The following is a 24790-nucleotide window of genomic DNA, read 5'->3' on the forward strand; positions in this document are numbered from 1 at the left end:
ATCACGACCTGAGCTGAAGTCAGACGCTCATCCAACTGAGCCACCCAGGCGCCCCAGTTTTTATATTTTTAAATCATATTTCTTTATTTAGTTCTTGTTGTTGTTTCAGGCTGAGGGTCTTAGAAATTTAGAAATGTAGCTAAGTTATGCCTCACATTTTGTGCATTCACATGTGAATGCCTTGTTGTGTTCGGCATTTACGTTCTGCCTCATCCCGTGTCTCCCTGAGCCACTTTCCCTACATCATGCACCTCTGAGGGGTTTGAAGTCTCCCGGTGAAAGTTAACAGCTTGAATTACAAATCACAAAATTTTCATTGTAGACATGCTCTGGTCCCCATCGTACAGCATTTTTATGATACTTGATTAATGTGCTAACTGCATTGCACTTATTAAATTACGTTGCCGTTTCATAAAAAGGGTAACTACCGCTGAAATTCTTCTAGCTTTGTTTCTGCAGGTAGATCCAGACACTTCATTCATGCGTTCATTCATTCAGATGCTCAGGACACATGTACGGAGGCTCACTGTGGCCCTGGTGCTGGTGTGGGTGCTAGGGATTATTTGAGGATATCTGCTGGGAAGTGAAGGTCCTCGGTGGGCCAACAGGTTAGTGAGAGCGACAGCGTCAAACACGGAGGCCGTCATGAAATCTAGCCTCGGCAGGACCCAGGGGCAGAGCATCAGGCAGCGAAGCAGCCGGGAGGCCCCGTGTGGCTGGAGCATCTGAGGAGACAGGATGGAGAGGCCGAGTGACCCAGGAGTCCCTGGCTGTCCCCAATGAGGCAAGTGGCCCGATTAGGCCGAGTTCGTAAAAGATCACAGTGTCCCAGGGAGATGGAACCGCACAATGGCACACGGCTAGATCGTTGAGGGTTCCTGGTACCCCAAGGAACTTCCAGGGTGCCGGGGACTCCAGACGAGTAAACAGGCAGCTGTGGAAAGCGCAGAGAGGGCTGATTTCCGAACTCGGGGTCCCGCGGGAGGACAGGACAGGAGAAAGGCTGCCGAGAGCTGTTAGCTGGGGTCAAGGTGTAGAGCACCCTCCAGCCCATGACAAAGAGTGTTTCGTTCCAGTAGGAAGAGAGAGGGTGCAGCTGGAAGGCTCCCCTCGGGGACTGGCAAGACCATATTAAGGCACCTCAGAAAGCCCCTTTCCTTCGGCATGGGGGTGGGGGGTGCGGCTGACGGTGGGGGAGGAGGAGCTAGACTGGGGAAAGGCCGGTCATTGTTGACTTGGAGGAAGACCATCTTCTCTCCAGTTTTAAAAAATTAGGTGATTGGCTGTTTTCAGCTGACCAGGGCGTTTCCTATGACGCTTCTCAAGAAGATTTTAGGCGTGAGAGTAGTTGTTTGGTCTGATTTGGTTTCTGTGAAATAAACGACACCGGATTTCCAGACGCGCTTTCTCAGAAAATGCCGGTAGTACTGAAAAAAAAATGTATTTTTGAGTTTTCTCAAAAGGCAAGAGAAGCAAGTGAATATAAAATAATCCAAGTCATGCATATTTCAAAACAGGAAAACGGCAGAACCCACCTGGTACTTTTTTTTCTAAAAAAGCCTTCTCACAGAGGCCTTGTGATGCAGATTTGTTACAATATGCTTAAAAAGCCATAACATATCTCATTTTTCAAATTACCCATGATTCATAGTATTCTTCTAAACGTAAGAGTAGAGAATCTATTAACTGCTTTTACCTTTGTTCTAAAAACTTACTGGAGCTTTTTCTTGTGTGTGAGTTATTTGAAATCGACTATATGATCATTTTCAAAAGTATATGCGGATCTCATCAACACCTATTTGATTGCTTTTCACAAAAGGAATTTAATTAGGGGAGCTGTCTATTAAATCATATTTTCACCACTTCTAAATTTGTCAAAATAATCGCGGCAAAAGAAAAGGGAATTTAGAAGGCTGTGAAAAAGGAGAAGCAGAATAAAAGGACAGCCTCAAAATCTAAGGCCGTGGCTCCCAGAACGTCTCACTGGAGCACCATTGTTGTGACGCTCGGGCCTCTTGAATAAAAAAGAGTTCCAAGGTCAAATTCGTTTGGGAAATACTGGATTTCAACCCAGGGAAGGGACAGGGAGGGGGGAAAGAGAGAATCCCAAGCGGGCTCCGCACTGTCAGCACAGAGCCCGACGTGGGGCTCGAACTCACGAACCGCGAGATCATGACCTGAGTGGAAGAGTCAGACGCTTAACTGACTGAGCCACCCAGGCACCCCAACCGCACAACTTTTTTAAAAGAGTGTTTTCAGGAATTCACATTGGAAACACTGATCGTTCATGCCAGGGTGCTGAGGGGAAGTGGAGTACAGGAACTTGTCTCCTGTAGGGCCCCATATGTTATCCCTTTGTGTCCTGGCCCTGTCACTGCCCACTTTACTGCCACGAGGGCAGGTCCTGTTTTTTGTTCATGTTGTTCCCCAGCGGCAAGACCGGGACCCCATTCCTAATAGTATGAGTAATAGTTTCCTTGATTCGGCACTTTTTCTGTGCCGCTATTACTGAGGTAGGTATTATTATTATACCCATTTTACAGGTAAGGGAAACTAAGACACAAGGAAGTTAAAAACTTTGCCCAAAGTCACACAGCTAGTAAGTGCTGGGCCCACAGGAGGTACTCAAAAAAGGTATTACTAATGGATTGGTTTCTACCCTACCTGCGCCTAGGCTACTCATCACAGTTTTGGTTTTATAACTTAATTTTTACTTTTACAAAGATAATTTTGTAGAAAGTTTAAAAAGTCCAGTGATACAGCTACTATAGTAAGTGCACACGCATACACTCGCACACTGCTGCTCTCCTCGTCTAGTCTGACGAAAAATACCTGTCACCTGTCAACCCTCTGTGCCCCCATCATTTCTGATTCTTGCTTCCTACAGGTAATAATCCCTGCCAACCCTTTTAGGTGTTTCTTTGGTATTTATTCAGTTTTTAAATAGTGTGCTTGTAAGGCTGTATCTCGATTTATTAATGTTAGGTTTTATCTTTTGTCTTCCTGGGAGAGTAAATGAACATTTCACTTTCCTTATAAACTCACTTCCTCTCCGCTGATCTTTCCAATGCAGTTGTGTAAGAATTTAAAGATACATCTGTAGTCAGTGTTCAGGTTATGATGACTGTGTAGCTTTTGTTTTACGAAGGGCCCAAGAAGTGTATTGTATGTACATTTACTTATTTAAAGAAAATTTTTTTAATGTTTATTTTTGAGAGAGATAGACAGGGCATGAGCAGGAGAGGGGCAGAGTGAGACAGGGAGACACAGAACCTGAAGCAGGCTCCAGGCTCTGAGCTGTCAGCACAGAGCCCGAAGTAGGACTTGAACTCATAAACTGTGAGATCATGACCTGAGCTGAGCCACCCAGGCGCCTCTCGCCTTTAAAAAGAAAAAAAAAAAAAAAGTTTATTTTTTTATTTTGAGAGAGAAATCGTGAGTGGAGGAGGGACAGAGAGAGAGGTGGAAGAGAGAGAATCTCAAGCAGGTTCTACACTGTCAGCATGGAGCCCGACATGGGGCTGGAACTCGTGAACCTTGAGGTCATGACCTGGGTCAAAGTCAAACGCTTAACCCGCTGAGCTACCCTGGTGCCCCTTATACCTCACCTTTAATGATACCTGCATTCTAGAGACTTTCCAGATTTCTTGCCCCTCTCCAGCTTTGAATTTATTTCTTATAACATAGAAGTTGCAAAATAAGTAAGATAGATACCAGTATACCCTTCACCTAGATTTACTAATTACCGACATTTGCCACGTTTGTTCATTCTATCTATCTGTCTCTCTGTCCGTCCGTCCTTCCATCCATGATCTGTCATGTATCTGTCTTTCGTACCATTTGAGAGTCAGTGCAAACATCATGATACTTCCCTTGTAGAGTACATTTCTCATAAACAAGGACATTCTGTTATATAATGAAACCAGAATTACCAAATTCAGAAAGTTGAACATTGATACAATGCTGTTATCTAGTGGGCAACTCATATTTAATTTTGTCCTGTTACCCTAGTAATGCCCTCTATGGCTGTTTTCTTTGAATTTTTATTTTTATTTTCATTTTTAAAGGTTATTTATTTTAAAATAGAGAGAGCAGGGGAGGGGGCAGAGAGAGAGAGGGAGAGAGAGAATCCCAAGTGTGGAGCCCCACCCAGGGCTTGAACTCATGAACCATGAGATCACGATCTGAGTCGAAATCCAGAGTGGGACACTTAACCAAATGAGCCCCCCGGGCGCCCCTGGATTTTTTTATTTTTTGGTTCCAAGCTCTAATCAAGCACCACGTGTTGCATGCTGTGATTCTCCTTTAAGCCACAACGGTTTTCCAGCTTCCTTTTGTCTTTTATGACATTAACCTTCTTGAACACTACAGGCTGGTTTTTCAAAAAATTTTTTATGTTTGTTTTTGAGAGAGAGAGAGAGAGAGAGAGAGAGAGAGAGAGACAGAGTGCAAGTGGGGGAGGGGCCAAGAAAAAAAGAGACGCAGAATCAGAAGCAGGCTCCTAGCTGTCAGCACAGAGCCCGACATGGGGCTTGAACCCATAAACCGTGAGATCGTGACCTGAGCAGAAGTCGGACACTTAACCAGCCGAGCCACCCAGGTGCCCCCATAGGCTCGTTGTTTTATAGGCTGTTCCCCGGTTTGAAGTATGTCTGATTATCGTTTCCTGATTAGATGTAGATTAAACTCTTTTTTTTGGTGAGAGTATTTCATAGGTTGGATTGTGTGCTCTTCAGTGCCTAACATTAGGAAGCATGTACTGGCTCTTTGCCTTATTGGTGATGCTACGTTTGATCACTTGGTGATGATGGTATCAGCCCAGTTTTGCCATTGTCTTCTTCCTTTTGTAATTAAGAAGTAATCTGTCTGTTGGTGCGTTGAGACTGTATGAAGGGCTTGTTCTCCAACAGCGTTTTACCCCATATTTTGATCATGCATCGGTAATTATTGCTTGCATCACTTTGATTTCGATGGTGGTTACCAATGCAGATTCTAACTCTCGAGGTTCGTCTGGGGTTATGAATTGGTGTTCGTTTGTGAACACAGAAAAGCTTTATTGTTTTCCGCACACCCTGTATCGGCGTGTTTGTTTCGGTATCACAATGTACTCATGGCTTCCTTTCTGTTCAGTGTGTTGTATAGTATTTTGCCTACACGCTATTTGATGTTCAACTTGTTCCTGATTTGGCCAGGGAAACCCCTTCAGTTTGGTTCCTGAGTCTTTTGAAGTGTCCCCATCAGGTTTGGGGCCTTCTCTTGCTTTCTGGCACAGAAAGATGTTCCTCGTTCACTTGTGTGTTTCTTGCCTCAGACCTGGGATCAATCATTTCTTTTATTTGTTTTTGAGAAACAGAGAGAGACAGAGCACGAGGAGGAAAGGGGCAGAGAGAGAGAGGGAGACAGAATCCGAAGCAGGCTCCAGGCTCCAAGCTATCAGCACAGAGCCCGACGTGGGGCTCCAACTCACAAACTGTGAGATCATGACCTGAGCCGAAGTCGGGCGCTCAACCGACTGAGCCACCCAGGCGCCCAAGATCAATCCTTTCTCTAAGAATCCTTTTCTCTTTCAGTGGGGAATGGTATTTAGAACCCAAGATCATGAGTGCCGTGTGAGTTCGCTGCTGTTGGGGTGGCACGGTGACAGAGCTAGGAAATGGGACTCTTCCTCTCCTCCCCCCGCCCCCCACCGGTGAATGTGTATACTCCTTCTCCCACGTTGTATTTACTCACTTTCTCATCTCACCATACACACAACATCATTTCCGAATTACTCTGCCCACACTACCATCCGCGGTTCGCTCTTCCTCTTATATGTATATTTAAACTTTCTTTACTGTCTTCATTCAGCTACCTCTCATCCATCTGTTTTTCCAGCTTCCAGAATTGTTCGATGGTTTCATCTCTCCTGTCGTTCTTTTCTTCCTCGTGCTCTTACTGTCGCCCTATGGGAGTCAGGAAGTACTGTTCACAGCCTCCCATGTTTAACGGAGACCAGCCTCATTTGTTTGCTATCTCCTGCTTACTTGAAGTGGGAAGTCGGGGACAGAGGAAACAGTATTTACCTCTAATACCCCAAATAGCCCTGCCAATCACCTCTCCTTCGCTCTCCTAGGCCGGCGTTGCTCCCATATCCCTCACAGACAAATTAGAATTCTGTACGGCTTCTCTGACATTTCTAACGATCTCCGTGGGTGGGACTTCTTTTCAGTGGTCTTCGGTGGTAGCTGTGAAAATTCAGAGATGAGGGGGGAGGGTGGGGACACCGGGAAGAATACGACCTGTCTGTCTGCTTATGGGTTTGCCCTGTGTTTGAGGACAGAAGGCCATGAGTCAGGCAGCTGTGGCTGACTTCCGACGGGAAAATTAGCAGACCTACCTGGGAGGAAGCGGCAGCCCAGCCTGCTCCAAGCCTGTTTTTTGATATCTTGGTTTTCTCGTTTAATTGAAACTAGTACAGGCTTTCCCCATAAACTGTAAACCCTTGGATTTTTAAAACCACTTTGATGTCTGTTATCTCTGCTTTTTCACAGTGAACCTCGTTTCAGATTTTAATTTTCCTTCGACTCTATTAAACACGTTAAGTGTGGAAAGCTGAAAAGAAAAAAGAAAAGCACGAGAACTTTTTGCTGTAGAATCCTAATGTCTCTAGGATCAACTCCAGCCACAAGGTATCACTCGAGGTGCAAGGGGAGTTTTCAAAAAGGCGATAGATGTGAGGCAGCCGCCATCCGTGAACCCGTTTGGGAGGTTTCATTTATTCGTCTGTGCTTCGGTAAACAAAAACTGGCATCTTCTTCCCATGGGTTTTCGACTGCAGACCTGCCGCTCTTGTCCCCACCAGGGGTACGTTTCAGTGGTCAAATCTAAAACATATGACAGGTCCACAGACATGCCTTCTGCTGGAACCCCTTTTTAGCACTTGCCATACTGGCAGTTTTTACAGGATCTTTTTCTCGGCGCTTTATTTATTTATTTACTCTGCTTGCATTGTGGAATTATGGGTAAAGCTGCTTCCGATCAGAATCGTGCGAAACAAAAAATATTTAAAGAACGTTTTGACCGAGAATGATGTGACTATTTCAACGTAAATCATCTCTGCTGAACTGGCTTATATATTTCCAAACAGGAAGAACAGCTTTAGCGATGCTCCTGGTTTGGTTAGCGACAAATTCCATCTGGCTCGAGCTACATGCAGTCTCTCTATTGATTGGTTATATTGGGACTTCATGGGAGTGTCCTTCAAATCGCTTTTCCCAGCATTTTTTAAAGCTCCGTTGGAAAAAAAAAAAAAAAAAAGAAAGAAGAAGGAGAAGAAGAAGGAGGAGGAGGAGGAGAAGAAGAAGAAGAAGAAGAAAGGAAAAGAGAAGAAGGACGCTGCATTGTTTCAATTTGCGTCCAACATGCGAAACATAGTCCTAAATTTTTAATTAGCTAAGTGAGTGGTGAAAAGGAAAAGTAATATAACAAGCCTCGGTGAGCAGCTGGGATGTGTTGCCATGGCGACAAGTTCAGCAGGCTGCCAGGGAGCATGTCAATGGGTAATATTGGGAGAGGGCTTTGAAACAGTGCCTGCTAGCCACAATGTGATTGGTCACGCCTCTGTTGTCTTTGTGTGAACCGGAGGATGCTGGGTAAGACCTAGAGTGAATGCTCAGCTTGTCTCAAGGCTGCAATGAGGTAATGCTTCTGAATCTTTGGGGATTATGAGCTCCTGCCTCCAAAAGACTGCAGTCTAGAGTGTTTTCATTCCTATTTGCGTTAATTACGGACTATAACGTGTTAAGAAGTTTTACAGCTGCTTTTATTCATTCTTTTATACGTGCATGTGTACGTTATAGATAACTTAACACGTGTATATGTTGCATATAGAATCTCACGCGTATTCTAAAAAAAGAGATAACCCTCCATATTAGTCATTCTGCTTAGAGTCAACATTTCTTTTGATTGCTGGCATCAGTGACAATATCTATTGATGGATAAATGAGGTATTAAAGTGCATTTGTGTTGGGTAAGCAAACTTGTTCGTTTCTAGAGAATATTTCGGTGTTGATTACCTTGTAGAGTCTTTTATTTATAATGATAAGTCTTTTGATAGATATAAAGGAGGGTGTAAAGAGTGTCGTCGGATTTGCTTGGTCAGGAGGGTTCAGTTCATTTTAGATTCCTTGAAGTTGGCTGCTTTATATCCTAATCCTGATCTTATATAGGTTTTCATTAATTGGACGTAATATCCTAGCGCTCCAAAATTATCTGCTGAATAATGGTTTGACAGTTTAAATTTAAAGCTCTAAAGGGAAGCTGTATTTACAGATTCAGAGATCTGGTAACGTTTGTGTGCGGGTTTGCGAAACAAATACATCAAGGTGCTGATGTGACAGAGACACAAGAGCCAAACCCTAAATGTGGGTCCTCTGTGATGATACAGTAACTTGGATTCGTGCCAGGGTCTCTCAGGTGGTTGGAGAATGTTTTCTCACGTTCATAAACGGTTACCCTGGAAAGGTTAGGACAGCATCTCCAATGCTGTGTTCAGCTTGCGGGGGAAGCCGAGTGGTTGACCTGCTTCGTCATGTCACGCGTGGAAAAAGCATGGGAGCTAGCTTTCGGACCGAGCTCATCGGGCTGTCATATCACCACCCTGTTGTAATTTACCTTGCAAAGAGTTCATAAAAATTTATAAGCCTTTAAATGGATAAACAAAGAATGAAGATACCTCTGGCAATAATGGTTTGAACGGTTTCTGCTGCTGCACAAAACAGGAAACTCTGCCAGCTCCCTTGCTTTATTTGAGGGCAGGCCACGGGCATGTGGTTGGAACCGGGCAATTCTCCGGCCCGGGCGTCACAGTCCATGGAATACAAGGCCACGTAGCAGGAGTCGGTCAGGCTCTGCTCCTGCTGCAAACCACGCTTTCTTTAGTCCTTTAAAGAACTTAAAGCCTGCTTTCATTTCGCTCGTCTGTATGGTTGTAAGCAAAGACTATAAACAGAATCAGGGATAAATAAATGTGATAGTGTATCTAGGTTTTAAGTGGCTGGTTCAAATACTGTCCTTGTGGCACCCGTTGGATCTTAGCTTGTGACTTTCCACTGGACTTCGTGAATGGGGAGGCCCTGGAAATGGGCTGGAGTCCTTTGTCTAAAACAAAGCAGGGCGCAGTGACCCCCTGAACAGTGCAAGGAAAACCCACCTGTTGATAAGCCAGGGACTTTTTCCTCTGAGCAAAATGTGATGTTTTGCTACCTTCGTTTCTCTGGGGATAAGTTAATTGTGTAGTTCCAAATCTCAGCATGCCTGGCTAACTTAAACAGTTTTAAGGTTCATTAATGATTCAGAGTGTTCATAAGATTGGCTGCTCTGTAACACAGTCCAGTTGTTATCGGCAGGATTTGTCACCTTTGTTATCTTGCAGGCTATAAAAGATCTTTCCTTTAATATTGTGCGACTGTCTATGCTAACTTGTTTCTCTTAATCAAGTTGTAAAATCCTAATCTCTCTTATTTAGGTGATGTAGTGCGTCTCTGTGAATCAGATTATGATGCTGCAAAATTATGATTAAGTCATTTTAGAGCCTCGAACACATACAAGATTAACCTGTTAAAGATGAAGTGAAATAAAGAGTAAGGGAACTTTTTGCTTAAGGTACTGTTTCATAAGCTGTTTACTAGTTCAAAAGCCCTCTGGAAGAGGGGAGTTCAGGTCTCAACTAGCACGAGTCATTATGTCCTGTGACAGGTTCCACAATAAACGACTTCTGATTGATGCGGAGCCCGATGCATAGAGATTAGGGGCAGGTACGGTATTGCAGTGCTTAACTTTCATCTCTAATGGTATCGAATGAAGCTCGTAGCTTAGCAAGGGGCTTTGCTAAAAAATAAGGGCGATTGATGATATTGATGGCTTGTAAAGTTGCAAAAATAGGACCCTTTGCAGAAGCCCAAAGGGGGCAAAATATGCTTTTAGATAATTTGAGGGATTCAGGGGATTAAAAGATAACTTTTCTTAAAAGATTCGCACTTTACAAATGAATCACACACCCAGCAAGCTTATAAAATGGGGCTTATTGAGTAGTAGAAGTAAGCTTTTGTTGGAAAAGCATAACTTTAAACGAGGAGAGTAAAATGAGGGTCTCTGAAAAGTAGAATACAGAAGTATTAATGCTTTGTGATTAGACAAAATTCTAATTGTTCTTCATTCCTTCCGTGATCCTTCTGCCATATTTATCAGTCACAAAAGTCAGTGCCTCCTGGGGCAGGAATGGTGGGGACTGAGGCACACACCTGGGTCTTTATTCTAAGGAAAGTTCCTTCGCATGGAAACACGAGGAGGAAGGAGTAGCTGGTACCCCCGGTTGAGAAAAATGTGGTCTCTATTGTCATGGACTTTATTATAACATCAAAAAGTTGCATTTGGGGGCACCTGGCTGGCTCAGTCGGTTAAGTGTCTGATTCTCAATTTCAGCTCAGCTCATGATCTCACTGTTGATGGGTTTGAGCCCCGCATCAGGCTCTACGCTGTTAGTGCGGAGCTTGCTTGGGATTCTCTGTCTCCCTCTCTCACTGCCCCTCCCCTGCTTGTTCTCCCTCCCTCTCTCTCTCTCTCTCTCTCTCTCTCTCTCTCTGCCTCTCTCTCTCTCTCTCTCTCTCAATAAATAAACATTTTAAAAGATCTTTAAATAAAAAGGTTGCATTTATATAACACTTAATAACTTCATTAATAAAGTGCCATTAAAATAGTTTTTGTAAGCGGTACAACTTGTTGTAAAAGTGAATTCCATGTCAAATGTTGATTTCTTCCATTTTAAGGTGTTATATTATTTCTAATATGATAAAACCTTACAAATGCATAGTGTGCTAATTCAGAATTTAAAAATTGAAATAGGGGCTGGTAAGAAATGTCCTTGTCTTCCCTTCACAAAGAAAGGGTTTTCTAGTTGAGTTAATAGCATTGAAAAGTACATCAGGGAGAATGTCTGCTTTAGAGAATAAGCTTTGCGAATCAGTTCGTTCTTCATATGAATTTCTCATTAATACTCAAATGGTATGTTTAGAAAGGACTACTTTTCAGATCTTTATGCTGTAGAATCTCCCTTGTTATGGCATAATTTATACATTTGTGTGGTTTTAATATGTCGAATCCTTTTGTATACGGAACTGTTTTGTTTAGATTGAATATACGATGGGTCGTGTGTAATATCAATGTCATAATGCCGGAATAGCAAACGTTGCCTTTCTCAATGATCTCATGCCTCTCTTGGTGAATTGATAGTTCACCAGTATCATGGCTTTGTTTTTCTTTGTGCCCATAGTACGTAACCCAGTACTAAGTATAGGATAGATACTGATCCAGCTATCTTACCTAGTTAAAAAATTGGTGGGGTTTTCTATGGAAAAATTACCCCGGGCCTTAGACCCAGGCAATAGAAGGGTTCTATGAAATCTGAGCTGTGTTGCCAGTTGAATTTTCGTATCATCAACTCATGTTTCTCATCTTTACCTAGTTCCTCTTTCAGTCAACATAAAGGTTTTGTATTCCTTGAAATCTGAAATTTTGACCCAAAAAAATATTATGGTTGAATTTAGATGAAAGCAATGATACCATGTATGTAACTCTTTTTTTTTAATGTTTATTTTTGAGAGAGAGAAAGAGAGAGAGAGAGAGACCCAGTGTGAGCGGGGGAGGGGCAGAGAGAGAGAGAGGGAGACACAGGATCCAAAGCAGACTCCAGTACAGTGCCCGACGCAGGGCTCGAACTCGTGAACTGCGAGATCATGACCTGAGCCGAAGTCAGACGCTCAACCGACTGAGCCACCCAGGCGCCCCTGTGTGTGAATCTTTTAATCATTCCTTGCCCCTGTGAGCCTCAGCGTTTTCTTGGTGAGGTGGGTTGCCAGATGATGGCAAGTGCGTGGGCTGGGATACTGCACAGAGTGACATTTGGATCCTGGATATACCACTTAGTGCTCTGAGACAGAACAAATTACTTAGTGTTATCCCTTGAAATGGGGGTTATTCCTTTATTACAGGGTTGTATTAATTTTGGCAACTTACAAAAAGTACCTGGCATCTCGTACCTGTCATGTGGTAGGTACCCAGTATATGCCAGTATCTCTCTCTCCTGTTTGCGTTGAACTGCTGCAATGATCAAATTATTTTAACCTTAATGGGATCTCTTTCCTGCTGGGATAGGAGAAAAATGATTTGTTCTTCAACGCAGATAAGTTGTTCTAGAGGAATATCTTTCTGATATGATAAGAAAATTTTATCACTTGTATTTGTATAACATTCTTGGTTTTATTAGCTTGAAAATAGGGATGTAATTGTTATCCACACAGTTAGAGCATTTGATGTTGGTTACATTCCAATTTTCAAGGTGATGAAACCAAGGTACATAAATACAGGAGCATCAGACATGAAGAGTATTCTGGTAGTTCGAGAAATAGCAGCAGGCTTTGCAGGTGGTCCAGAGAGGCAGAGACTGGCTAACAGCAAAGCAGAAGAAAGGGAACAGATTTAGAGACAACCAGGCAGGGAGTAGACTGGCTTTGTTGACTCTTTAGATTATGGGGGGTGGGGGTGGTCAGTGAGGAAAAGACAGGAATCTGACATTCATGGGTCACGTGTCTGCATCCATGATGGTGCTGTAATCCAAACTCAGACATCAAAGAGGTTGCAGTACTTATGGGAAGGATAACAAATTTCGTTTTGGACAGGTGGAGTTCAAGGCACTGGGGACATGTAGACGGAGTTGTCTGGTAAGGAGAGAAGTGAGAGGTGGGTCTGGAAGTCAGGGGAAAGTTTTAGGACCAGAGAGGGAGGTTTGGCCCCTTCTCAGCTGTGTGAAGCTGGGGGTTACAATCCGGATAGTGGATGGGGGTGCCTCTGCTGGGGATATGGCTGCGGAAGAGAGGGGGGTGAAGGTTGGAGCCCTTGCAAACACTCCTTTCTTGAAGCAGCCGGGGGAGTCTCAGACCCTAGATGTGAATTTAGAATCCAGATTGTCTTTTAATGATTTACACATGACTCGTTTCCCCAAAGAAATTGATAAAGTCAACCGTTTGGAACTGAAAAGCCGAAGCTGGAAAGAGCTACAGCCGTCTAATGCGGCTCTTCTGCATTTGATTGACAGACTGATGGGTCTCTGGAGTCAATGGGAGACCTTGCCATTTCATCACACTGCAGCCTTCCCGTAATGCACTTTCCCCAGAAGCTCTGCTCAGTGGTGGTTATGTACTCAGGCCAAACCACACAGTGTTTATTTCCATGAAATAAAAGTGCTACAGATGGCTGTGGAAAATGGAAGATACTACCCCAGAAATGTTGAATTAGAAATAGCTTTTAACTATCTTCACCCTGAGTGCGTAAGTCTGTAATTAGAGGCCATGACCTAGGATACACGCGGAAATTGTGACTTCATCTTCTAATCTCTACTTTCGAGGGCTATTAAAAGAAGCGAATTGTTCTTGACTTTGTCAGGTTCTGCTTCAGACCTTTTTTTCCCCTTCCTCTGGATATAACTCTATCAATATCATAATTGTTATGATTATCTGTCCTGAAAGCTGTGTATTGACTGTGACCCCAAGCAAGTTACCAAATTCTCCTGGTGTTCATCCATCAAATGGAGATAATGGCATCGGTCTTATCATGTTCCAGTGACAAATAAATGAAAGGACACAGGTAAAGCCCCTTGGTAATGCTTGGCACATATAGGCACGCAATAAGTGTGGGCATTATTATCAGTAGGAGGAGGGAAGGGAGAAATATTGTCAGGTGCTGGGTGGGCATTGTCGACGAGAGGGAAATTGTTAAAGGGGAGGGGTTGTGAAGATGCTTACGGCAAGTGGCATTATGAGACGGTTAAATGGTGCAGGAGGAAGAAAGGGAACATTGACCATATCTGGTGTCCTTAAGGGTGAGTGAGGGTGGAGGCGAAGACACTGAAACACATACTACATGTTGTCCAGACCTGACAGTTGGGTGTTTGGGACCCACGGGGTCCCTGACCGAATTTGTTGATTTTCCTAATGCTGGAATCGTGTTTGCTTTGTTTTAGTTTCGTAAAATCAGACATAGTTGGATTGTAAGATATGGTGAAAATGGCAATAAGCTAAGAAGGAAAGTCATTACGTTGTATTGGATGAAAAAGATCACTTTCAGATTACAAAATAGTGCCAAAAAAAGTACAGAACGTTAAAATGTATAAACCAGGGACTTAGTAATGTTAATCTTGCAGATAGAAATATGAAATACCCATTTTTTTTTTTTGCTTATTTGTTTGTTTAGAGAGGGAGAGAGCGTAGGGGAGGGAAGAAGAGAGAGAATCCCACAGCCAGCTGTCTGTGCTGTCAGCGCAGAGCTCGAGATGAGGCTCGAACTCTCAAACTGTAGATCATGACCTGAGCTGAAATCAAGAGTCTGACCCTTAACCAACTGTGCCACCTCGGTGCCCTGAAAACCCTGTTTTTTAAAAAGTAGGAGAAAAACAGAATGAAGAAGACAAAGCTTAAGGAAAAACAGTGAGGCGGTCCACTTAAAAAAATTCATTAGCACACATTGGTTATATAGCTAAAAACAATACCTCCTTTATCCCAAAGATATCAAGGTCAGTAACACTTTGGTTTCCAAATCCTGGGGATCACCCATGAGTTGGAATGGTTTCAGGATATGTCAGGATTGTAGATACCTGTGCCTTCCTCCCTCCCTCCCATCTGAAATCTAATCCAAGGGGTCTCAGGATCTGGACTTCACAGACCAAAAGCATTTCAATAAAGTCTGTGTGGACCAAAATAAGATTACCACCTTTCAGTTCCAGCCAGGAAGTGCTTTTAAAAAAGCATCAAACGTTATCATGGTCAAAAACAGGTTTTTAATCAAGTAGAGTTATCTTGGTGAAAATTCTGTGTTGTCCTAATTTTTCCTTCTTTCATTGGGGACTGATGAAATAATAGGTCCAGAATTTGGAAAGTACTGGTCCCACTGTCATTTTCTGGCTCCCAGGTAACCATCAGCCTGCACAGCTTGGGAGACAGAGATCCTGCCTCTTAAACCAAGTGCTGAAAAGACAAACACTTTTCCCAGACCATTTTGTGTCCCCAAGCCAGTTTACCAAAAGGATCTTTGTTGCCAGGGGATCTTTTTTTCTTTCTTGAGGCTAGGTTGGACTTGGGAGGGGATGAGGCTAGAAGGGATAAAAGGTACTAAAACAAGGAGGGGGGGGGCGTGCCTGGATGGCTCAGTCAGTTGAGTGTCCGACCTCGGCTCAGGTCATGATCTCACAGTTCGTGGGTTTGAGTCCTTCATTGGGCTTACTGCTGTCAGCACAGAGCCCGCTTTGGATCCTATGTCCCCCTCCTCCACGTGTGCTCTCTCTCAAAAAAAAAAAAAAAAAAAAGGTAAATAATGTAACACAAGAAGGTGAAAATTTAAATACTTACAATGACTAAATAGTATGACTTTAAGATATATAGGCAAGAATAGGTTACATTTTAGCATAAAGGAATATTACATAGTATCACAATGGAAATAATTTCTTTCTCAGTCATTTGGTCTCAAAAAGGGGTTTTATAGGGTGTGGAACTTTAAACAGGATGGTTTTGCTATTCCTATGAGACCGCGACTCTGTATCACTTCAAAATATGAATGTGGAATCCATGCTGATTTTTTTAAAGTTAACAGAAAATTTTTCCTAATCTGAACAGATCATTAAGAGTATAGCCTCTTTCATCAATGTATGTGTTACTTCTAGAAAAACAAACAACCAAAAAGATAATAAAATTTAAAAAACTTGAATTGGCAGTTATTTATCAGCAAGAAAAGAGAATAAAAGGTAAAATGTGGAAGCAAAAACGTACCATGATACTTTTTTTTTTTAATGTTTATTTTTTCTTTGAGAAAGAGAGAACGCAAGCAGGGGAGGGGCGAAGAGAGAGGGGGACAGAGGATCCAAAGCCGGTTCTGTGCTGACAGCAGAGAGCCTGATGCAGGGCTCGAACTCACGAAGCTTTGAGATCTTGACCTGAGCTGGAGTCGGATACTCAACTGCCTGAACCACTCAGGCGCCCCCCACCACCATCATTCTTTTATTATAAAGAAGGTTATAGGTAACTTTTGTTGATAGATTTCATGAATTTAGAATTATTTTATATTAACAGCTTAATATTCAGAGACATTTACTTTGTCAATTAGTTTGATTCGTACTTCTGGTGAATGAATGCTGGCTTTATCATTTGCAGGGTTTATAGTTTTTAGATGGTAAATGTATTGTCTGCTGCCGTGGAAACTATTGATTTGGGTCTAGACCTCTAAGCAAACCCGAGTATAAGGGAGCTGATCAGTCACCTTCTCCTCTCCAGGTAGACTGTGCAACAACACTCTATGCCTTGTCAGTTCTCTTGTTCTCTATAATCCTTTGGGGGTGAAGTTTCAGCTGAATTTTTTGCCTGAGTTAGAAATCAGATTTTACTCACTTTTTTAAAGTTATGTGTTTATTTTAAATTTATTTTTAAGTTTATTTATTTATTTTGAGAGAGGCAGAGACAGCGCAAATGGGAGAGGAGCAGAGAAAGAGGGAGAGAGGGAACTCCAGCACAGAGCCTGATAGGTGGGCCGAACTCCCAAACCCGTGAGATCATGACCTGATCTGAAGCCAAGAGTCAGGTGCTCAACCCACGGAGCCACCCAGGCGCCCCAGATTTTACTCACTTCTCAATTTGTCATTATTTCAAGAAACATTGGTAATTTTTTTAAATTTGTCTATTTTTGAAAGCGAGAGTGCTTGCGAGCACACGAGCGGGGGTGGGGGGGTGGGGGGGGGCGCGCGGGGCTCGAACCCACGAACTGTGAGATCATGACCTGAGCAGAAGTGGGACGCTTAACCGACGAACATTGGTATTGAGTGTAGTATTTCTGACATCTCCAGGGGCGTTTGCTGTGTGAGTACCTGTCACAGGTGTCCACACTGGTAGCTCAGTTTAAGTGATGGACAAGAAAGCGGTGCTTTCTCAGCTGGGCGGGGAAGCCCCACAGGGCCCCCGCAATGTGCGGAAGGCACCAGCATGCTTGTCACGCTGTGCGCGGCGGGGGGGGGGGGGGGACCCCTGGGCCTCGTTCCCTGACCCAGGTCACATCACCGCCCCCCACCAGACCCTGGCTTACGTGTACCCTTCACGTGTCACGGAGGCGTCACGCAGAAGGAAGGGCAGTCACCTCGTAGCTGGAGGACAACGGGTGGCTCCCCACCGACAGCAAGGGGGCAGCCCCACGTGGCAGTGTGGCCGAGGAGTGGCCGCTCCCCCACGCGCACCCCCACCGCAGTGCTGCTGCCAGTAGCCGGATTGAAATCCTCATTTGGGCTGCGTAGGAAAGTTTGCCCATTACACGTAAACCTCTTCTAGCAGATGCTCTCAGGCTGCAGATACGACTTGTAGCGGATGCTCCGCGCGGCGTAGAAGGATAAATATCCCTCGCCCACTCCCCGTGCTGCCCACCGACGATTCCTGCTCCCCGGGCATTCGCTGGCCTGTCGGCCCTGGACTGGCCCAGCTCCGGCACGCTGAGCGGTACGTGTGGCACGAACATCGTCTTCGCAGAGCCCTTGTAAATACCCTCCAGGGAGGAGGCCACTGGAATCCGGGGGCAGAGTGACTTAGGGATGGGAGTGCGTGGCCGCGATGCCACGTTTGAGAGTTCTGCTCTCCTCAGAAGGCTTTGCGTCAGTAGAGGACAGCGGCTCATCGTGCCCACGTCCTGAACAAATTGGGTGACATGTGCCTCGGGGACCACAGACGCCAGCCGTCTGAAGGGAAAGGAGGAGGAGCGAACTTACCTGAGTAAAAGTCTCAGGCCACACTGGTTTCTCCTCTCAGTCGTGACGGCCTCGGTCACCGCTAAGGAGGGAGTCTTTGAAGCACCTGTTACCACTCTGTGTGTGGTGTGGATAGAAGAGAGCGGGTCAAAAGGGGAGCAAAGAAGGCAATAATGACATTTGATGCTAATGATCTGGCTCGCGGGGAGTGTGGGTGCCTCATTGCTCCCGATCCATCTAACACTGACGACAAAGCTCATTAGTCCTTGTGCCGGAGGCTGGACGCAGAGAATGGGACAGTGGCGCTCATGTCAATCACATTAGCTTCTCTGTAGTGGCTCCGAAGCAAACATTGTGCCAAGAGACCGGGGCCTCAAAAAAGGAAGCCGATCTTAGTCAACCGTGTCTGCCTATACCACTATCCCCAAGGTGGGAAAGGGGGAGGGGCTTAGTGTGTGAGAAATGGATAAGCTGAAGGAGAACCGTTGGGCAGCTAAAATTTAAAAATTAAAAAAAAAAAAGCTACTTAAATACATCCTAAAATAAAAGGACATTTGTATAAAAGGAAAACAAAGACCCAAGTTAACGTTTGCTTCTGTTACCAACGGCGCTTGTTTATTTATTATGTTTATGTAAAAACAAAAAAAAGGAATTACAATAAAAAGAAGATTCCACTTGTAAGACGGATAAGCATACTCCACCCTGTCTTTCCTACCATATGTAGCTGTGAAGTTTGCAAAGAAGACTGAGGACTCTAACAAGAAACGGGATCAGGCAGATTGGGGAAGGAGACCAGAATTTGAGGTACCACCAGATTGGATGAGTTTCCTTTTTTTTTTTTTTTTTTTTTTGTCTTCCCTGGTATCACATGGCATAGACCCGAAGGTGACCCAAAACCCAGTAGAGCACACTGGTGTGGACAGGACGATCTTCAAAGGAAGTCCTCACTTTCTGGCCTGAGGAGAAGAAAAGTGGACTCCTACATGCAGATGAGTGAGGGAAGTCACTGTTTTGTTTCTTCTTATTTCTTTCTCTGCTGTCCAACTTCTCGTCATCCTTCAGGGAGAGAGCAGCCGTCGGTTTGGGCAGTCATCTCAAACTGTAAAGATAGAGAAATCCTCTCCAATGAGGGGAAGCATGGTCCCACGAGTATGGGGGTGAATTCCCATTACTTTTTCTCCCTCCAGTTGTACTCCTGTAATTCGGCACCAGACTGATTGAGACAGTAGCTAGAAGTAGATGCTTGAGCAGGGAAACTAAAGCCCCAGCCTTCTGGAAGAAGGATCCCAGGGAACTTGGAAGTGTTGAACAGATCACCTAGAGGAGGGAGCTCAAGAGAGATAGCACATAAAATCCTGTATGAACTCGTGGGTTCACTTCCAAGCTGTGCAAGTGTGGATCCGGACCCTAAGCAGCATTCTGAACACTTTGATATCTGACATATGGACTGGATGATTCCACTGAATGGAACACACAGTGGACAGATGCAGATAGCATTGCAAAAGCTTTGAGAACACGGACATTCAAATCACAGCTAGCAGAGGTGCTTTGGAAATTACAGCCTGAACTTACCATGTCGATCACCTCCCTTAAAAGGAAAATCAGCTTTTTCCTAAGGATTTAAAGACTCAGAGTCTCATAACATAATAACCAACATTACTCAAAATTACTCAGTGTATATGAAGAACTAGGATAATCTCAATTTGTATGGTAAGGGACAGTGGGCAGTTGCCAGTGCTAAAGTGTCACGTGTTGCAATTAGTAGACAGAGACTTTAAATCATCTATTATAATGAATGGTTCAAAAAGTATGGGTAAACACTCTTGAAAAGAATAGAAAGGGGGTGGCTCTGTTGGCTGAGCATCCAACTCTTGATTTCAGCTCAGGTCATGATATCACAGTCATGGGATTAAGCCCTGCATAGGCCTGCTTAAGATTCTCTCTCTCCCTCGCCCTCTGGCCCTTCCCTACTCACGTGTGTGTGTGCGCGTGCTCTCTCTCTCTCTCTCTCTCTCTCTCTCTCTCTTAAAAAAAAGAACAGAGTGTAAGGAGAGAGAGGATATAATGTATAATCAAATATTTTAGAATTGAAATATATAATAACCAAAGTTAAAAATTTTTAAATTTATGGATGAGCTCAATCCAGAAAGGAGATAATTGAAAAGTCAGTGGATTTAAAGATAGATCAATGGAAATCTCAACAACAGGGAATAAAAGATTGAAAGAAAAAATAAACAGTCTCAGGTTATATAGGGCAGTACTAAAAATGTCTGACATTTTTGTCATCAGAGGTCTGGTGTGATTTGAAAAAAAATATTTGAAGAAATAATGGTTGAAAACTTCCTAAATTTGGTAAGACATAAACTTTCATATTCAGGAAGACCAGCAAATCCTACTAAATAGGATAAACTCAAAAAAATCCATTCCTGGATACATCATAAGCTGCTGAAGATTAAAGAGGAAAAAAATCTTGAAAGCAACTAAAGAAAAAAATGATACATAACATATTATAAAATAACAAGTTGAATGACTGCAGATTCTTCATTAGAAGCCACCAAGGCCAGAATGATACTTATTTTTAAAATACCCAGTGAACATATCCTTCAGATATGAAGATGGAATAATGACATTTTCAGATAAAAGAAAACAAAAAAATTCGCTGCCAGAGACCTGCTCTAAAAGAAATACTGATGGACAGAAAATGCCAGAGGAAATTTTGGAACATCAGGAATGAAAGAAAAATAATGATGATAAATATCTGGTTAAATATAATTAACTATTTTTCTCTCGAGTTCTGTGAACTATGTGTAATGACAAAACAAATGTAACACTAATGAACTTCTCAGTATGTATAGCTGTAATATATATAACAACTATAACATAAAAGAAGAAGGTCAAGGAACCAGTATCATGGTAAGATTTCTCACTTGATGTAGTAAAATATTAATTCTAAAACAGACTGTGAAAAGCTAGATGTATATACTGAAATGTTTAGAGTAACAACCAAAAACACTATACATAGAAATTAATAAAAACTCAATAGATAAATTAAAATAGAATAGTAAAAAATACTCAAATAATCCAAAGAAAATAAGAAAGAAAAACAGGAACAAAATGTGGGTAGAAGCATAAAAAGTGGTATATCTAAATTGCAACATTTAAACAAACTACATTCAATATAAATGATTTAACAGGGGCGCCTGGGTGGCTCAGTCGGTTAAGCATCCGACTTCAGCTCAGGTCACGATCTCATGGTCCATGAGTTTGAGCCCTGCGTCAGGCTCTGTGCCGACAGCTCAGAGCCTGGAGCCTGCTTCGGATTCTGTGTCTCCCTCTCTCTCTGACCCTCCCCCCATTCAGGCTCTGTCTCTCTCTGTCTCAAAAATAAATAAACATTAAAAAAAATGAAAATCGCTTCTCGGCCTTTTGGCTAAGATCAAGTGTAAAAAAAATGAAAAAAATAAATGTTTTAACATACCAAATAAATAACAGATATTGTCAGAATGGACTTTAAAAAAATACCAAGGGATAGGTTGTCTACAAATAATACAATTTAAATGTAATGAGATGAGTAGGTTGAATGTAAGAGGTTAAAAGACTTACTACGTAACCACTAATCGAAAGAAAACTGGACTTGCCATATCAATGTCAGAAAAAACAGACTTCAGAGCAAGGAAAATTATCGGGGATAACGAGGATCGTTACGCAAAAAGAATTGCGTAAGTTCACCAAGATGACATAAAAAGTGTATGTACCTCTTCTCCCATACACAAAAATCAACTCAAAATGGAATAAAGATTTAAATGTAAGACCCAAAACTGTAACACTTTTGGAAGAAAACAGGGGAAACTTCATGACATTAGTCTTGGCAGTTATTTTAATGATTATCACTTAATGATTTCAGTGACTTCAGTGATTGTCATTGGATATGACACCAGAAGCACAGGCAACAAAAACAAAATTAGGTAGGTTGGACTACATCAAACTAAAATACTTCTGCACAGCAAGAAAAAACAGTCAAGTAAAAGGGCAACTTCTGGAATGGGAGAAAATATTTATAAACCATATATTCAAGAACAGGTTAATTTCTAAAACACACAAGGAACTCCTATAACTCAGTAGCAAAAACAAACAACTAATAACCTGAATTGGAAATGGGCTAAGGACTTGAATAGACATTTCTCCAAAGAAGATATATGAGTGGCCAACAGGTATATGAAAAGATGCTCAACATGATTAATCATCAGAGAGAGAGAGAGAGAGAAGGAAGGAAGGAAGGAAGGAAGGAAGGAAGGAAGGAAGGAAGGAAAGAAAAAGAAAGAGAAAAAGAGAAAAAGAAGAAAGAAAAAAAGAGAAGAAAGAAACAAGTGCTGGTGAGGATGTAGAGAAATTGGAAATCTTGTACTCTGTAGGTGGGGATGAAAAATGGTGCAGCCACTATTGAAAACAATGTAAAATTTCCTCAAAAAATTAAAAATAGAACTACCATATGATCCAGAAATTCCACTTCTTATTTATTCAAAAGAACTGAAAGCAGGATCTTGAAGAAGTATGAGCACTCTCATGTTCCTTGCAACACTATTCACTATAGGCAAGAGGTGAAACAACCCAAATGTCCATTGACAGACGAATGGATAAAATGTGGTATATACATATAATAGAATATTATTCAGCCTTAAAAAAGCAAGCTGTCCTACAATAAGCAACAACGTGGATGAGCCTTGAGGACACTATGCTAAGTCCCATAAGCTAGTCATAGAAGGATGAATACTGCAGGATTCTACTTACTATATCTAAAACGCAAATTCATAGGGGCAAAAAAATAGAATGATGTCTGCCAGGGACTTGGGGGACAGGAGAAAATGGGGAGTTGCTAATCAATGAAATTATGAAATTTTAGTTTTGCAAGATGAATAAGTTCTAGAGATCTGATGGACAACATCGTGCCTCTGGATAACAAAACCGCATCGTACACTTAAACATCTGTGTTAAGAAGATAGATCTCATGGTAAATAATCTCACCAAAAAAAAAAACTGTCTCCTAAAAAGAGTATATTAACAGTGTATGTACCTGACAACAGAGCTTCAAAGTACATGAGACAAAACAGAACCGAAAAGAGAAATGGGTGATTATAGTTGGTTGGGGACTTCAGCATGGCTCTTGCAGTAATTGATAGAATAAGTAAGTGGAAAACCAGTAAGAATGTAGAAAAACTGAACAATACCATTAACCAACTAGATCCAAATGACATTTATAAAGCATTCCTCCTCAAAATAGCAGAATAGACGTTGCTTTGAAATCCTCAGAGATCATTCACAAAGATAGATGATATCCTGAAACATAAAACATATCTAAAAGCAGTTAAAAGAGTTGAAATAGTTCAAAGTGTGTTATTTTACCGTAATGGAATTTAGCTAGAAATCAACAACAGACAGGTAACTGATAAATCCCCAAATGCTAGGAAATTAAAGAACTGCTTCTAAGTAATCCATGGATCAAAGAGGAAGTCTCAGGAAAAGTAGAAAGTATTTTGAGGTGAGCAAAAATGAAAATACAACATACCACAATTCATATGAAGCAGACAAAGCGGGGCTTAGAGGGAGATATATAGATTAAGTGCTTAGGTTAGAAAAGAAGAAAAGATCTGTAATGAACAATCTAAGCTTTCACCTGAAGGAGCTAGAAAGAGGAGAGCCAAATAAATCCAAAGCAAGCAGAAGGAAAGAAAAACAATAAAGTGTAGATGTCAAGGAATTTCAAAACAAAATTAATAGAGCCAATGAAGTCAGAAACTGGTGTTTCAAAAAAAAGCAATGAAATTGATAAATCTCTAGCCAAATTGACCAGGAAACAAGATGCAAATTGTCAATACTAGGAGTGAAAGAAGCTATATCACTACAGATCTCACAGACATTAAAAAGTAGGTGAATACCACAAACAAGTCTGTGTACATAAATTCAACAATTTAGAGGAAATGGACCAAATTCTAGAAAAAACATCCTATCAGGACTCACTCAAGAAGTAGATTACCTGAACCGTTCTGTATCCTTTAAACACATTTTTAAACTCATAGTTAAAATTTCACTGCCCAAAACCCAAAACCCAAATCTCCAGGTCCAGATAGTTTTCTACCAAACACTTATGGAAGAAATGCCACTAATTTAACATGAAAATAGAAGAGGGGGCAGGACTTCCCAACTCACTTTATGAAACCAGCATTACCCTACTGCCAAAACCAGACACATTACAATAAAATTACAGGCCAATGTACCTCATAAACATAGATGTAGAAATCCTCCCCCAAATATTAGCAAATTGAATGTAGTAATATATAGGAAAAATAATAAACCATTTCCAAGAATAATAAACCATTTCCAGGATTAGACCTGGAATGCAGTGCTAATTCAGCATTTGAAAATCAGTCACTGTAATCCACCATATTAACAAGCCAACGAAGAAAAGAATCACATCATAATGTCAATTGATTCGGAAAAAGCAATTGTCAAAATTCCACATACATTCGTGATAAAAGCTCTTCATCTGGGAATAGAGGGCAACTTCCTTAACCTGACACAGAACATCTACAAAACTGTGCTGCTGGCATCTTATTTAATAGAGAAGGACTGAACACTTTCCCCTTAACACTGGGGCTAAGACTAGGATGTCCATTCTCACTGTTCCTATTCAACATCATGCTAGAATTCCTAAAAAAAATTCCTAAGGAAAAAGAAACTAAAAGGCTTACAAGTTGTAATAAAACCATTCTTATTTGCAGACAACATGCTTGACCATGTAGAAACATCTCAAGAAATCTATGAAAAAGCTCCCAGGCTACGTTGTTCATTGGATTGCAAAACTCTATAACCAATCTGGGAAGTAGTCTAGCAGTTTCTTATAAAGGTAAACACGCTCTTACCATGTGACCCACCATCCCATTCCTCCTTCATGCAACAACATGGACATATCCGTTGTTTCCAGGCGTTAGG

The 24790-nt window shown here is 42.1% G+C and overlaps 1 protein-coding gene and 2 long non-coding RNA genes across 6 annotated transcripts in view; 2 read left to right on the forward strand and 1 right to left on the reverse strand.

Moving 5' to 3' along the window:
• Window positions 1-24790, forward strand: part of STOX2 (storkhead box 2) — a 226542-nt gene that overhangs the window by 156985 nt on the left and 44767 nt on the right. The gene's annotated exons all lie outside the window — the stretch shown is intronic.
• Window positions 1218-11648, reverse strand: LOC121039659 (uncharacterized). The gene is made up of 3 exons (XR_005794906.1): window positions 11611-11648; window positions 2490-2494; window positions 1218-1865 (listed from the first exon to the last, which is right to left on the reverse strand). It is a non-coding gene; the product is annotated as an uncharacterized LOC121039659 (long non-coding RNA).
• LOC121039660 (uncharacterized) lies at window positions 4724-23614 on the forward strand. The gene is made up of 3 exons (XR_005794907.1): window positions 4724-4735; window positions 9387-9391; window positions 22507-23614. It is a non-coding gene; the product is annotated as an uncharacterized LOC121039660 (long non-coding RNA).

This window comes from Herpailurus yagouaroundi, unplaced genomic scaffold, assembly GCF_014898765.1.
Source record: "Herpailurus yagouaroundi ecotype Mexico unplaced genomic scaffold, PumYag 181, whole genome shotgun sequence".
Classification (NCBI taxonomy): domain Eukaryota; kingdom Metazoa; phylum Chordata; class Mammalia; order Carnivora; family Felidae; genus Herpailurus; species Herpailurus yagouaroundi.